Genomic DNA, 1,590 nt, shown 5'->3' on the forward strand with positions numbered 1-1,590 from the left:
CAAACTCGTGGGCTTAAGCAATTCTCTTGCTTTAGCCTCCCAAGTAGCTGGGACTACAGGTGCCCAGCACAACACCCAGCTATTTTTCGTTACAGTTGTCATTGTTGTTTAGCTAGCCTGCGCTGGGTTTGCACCCGCCAACTTTGCTGTATGTGGCTGGCGCTATAACCACTGTGCTATGGGTGCTGAGCCTAAAAGTAGGAGGTTTTTGATGAGAATCTGAATTTGTAGGTTCTCTGGAAAAACTCAAAAGATTTAGCATCTCTGGGCCCATATTTTCACATGGTGAAAATTGGCAGGATCCAGATCAGGCTGGTCTCTACACAGGCCATGTACTTACTAGTTCACCACAATCACCACCACTCCCGAAGGTCTTACACCACCTGCAGTGTCCTATCTATTCTCATATGCATGTGAGTTTTCAATCCCTGCTTAGAAATTAATCTGAAGCATTTAAGAGAAAGGAAATAGTGGTCATGAACTTTGAAAGTGAAAAAGATTTCTTTGGTAAAAGAGAAAACAGGCCAGGCATGATGGCCCACACCTATAGTCCAAGCTGTTTGAGAGGCTGAGGCAAGAGGATCCACTTGAGCCCAGGAGTTGGAGGTTGCTGTGAGCTATGATGCCACTGCATGCTAGCCTGGGGCAACAAAGTAAGCAGCTGTCTCAAAAAATGAAAAGGAAGAAAGAAAAAATATATTTTTTTAAAAAAGAGTGAAAGAGGGCATGGTCACTCTATAGGTCTTGACAACCTGGGTCTAATCTGATCTACCCTCTCAAGGGGGCAGGACCAAGGATACAGATGGTTGCTGAGTGCCTGCAAGCTCTAAGTGCTTTCACCATGAGAGTGTCGGTGAAAATCCCCATGGCTGGGTGGGGCACCCCCAGAGATAGACATCTTAAATTGGAAATAGGCAAAAAATACAAAGCCAGGCGTTATTATGGGTACTTGTAGGGACCACATGTAAGGGACTTGTAGGGACCTTTGGTAAGGCCTGGCCTAACTCCAGGTCCCTGCCTGACACAAGCCCCATAGTTCCTGTCCAGCCTGGGTGGGGTGGGGTACAGGGCATCACAGCAACTTCAGAAGATGCCATGTCAATTACAGTTCATGGTACAATTCCTCTTGCACTTTGCAGAGTTGTGCTGTGCCCATTCCAAATGCTGTGCATATGGTGGCCCTGACTGGGCCCCCTGTATGTATGTGTGTGTAAAGCCTCTCAGATGGACTAATTTGGACTTCTCACCAACTTGGAGAGTGAAAGTACAGAATTTTAAAAATAAATATAATGTATCTTACTCCTCAAATGCAGTTTACTAATGAAATTGTTACAAAAATGTATGCTTCTCTGCTCGGCGCCTGTGGCTCAAGTGGCTAAGGCTCCAGACACATACACCTAAAGTGGAGGGTTCAAATCCAGCCCAGGCCTGCCAAACCACAGTGAAGGCTACAACCAAAAAATAGCCGGGTGTTGTGGCAGGCGCCTGTAGTCCCAGGTACTTGGGAGGCTGAGGCAGGAGACTCGCTTAAGCCCAGGAGTTGGAGGTTGCTGTAAGCTGTGATACCATGGCACTCTACCCAGGGGGACA

The sequence above is a fragment of the Otolemur garnettii genome, unplaced genomic scaffold, assembly GCF_000181295.1.
Source record: "Otolemur garnettii isolate 467f Iridium unplaced genomic scaffold, OtoGar3 scaffold00002, whole genome shotgun sequence".
In the NCBI taxonomy this organism is placed as follows: domain Eukaryota; kingdom Metazoa; phylum Chordata; class Mammalia; order Primates; family Galagidae; genus Otolemur; species Otolemur garnettii.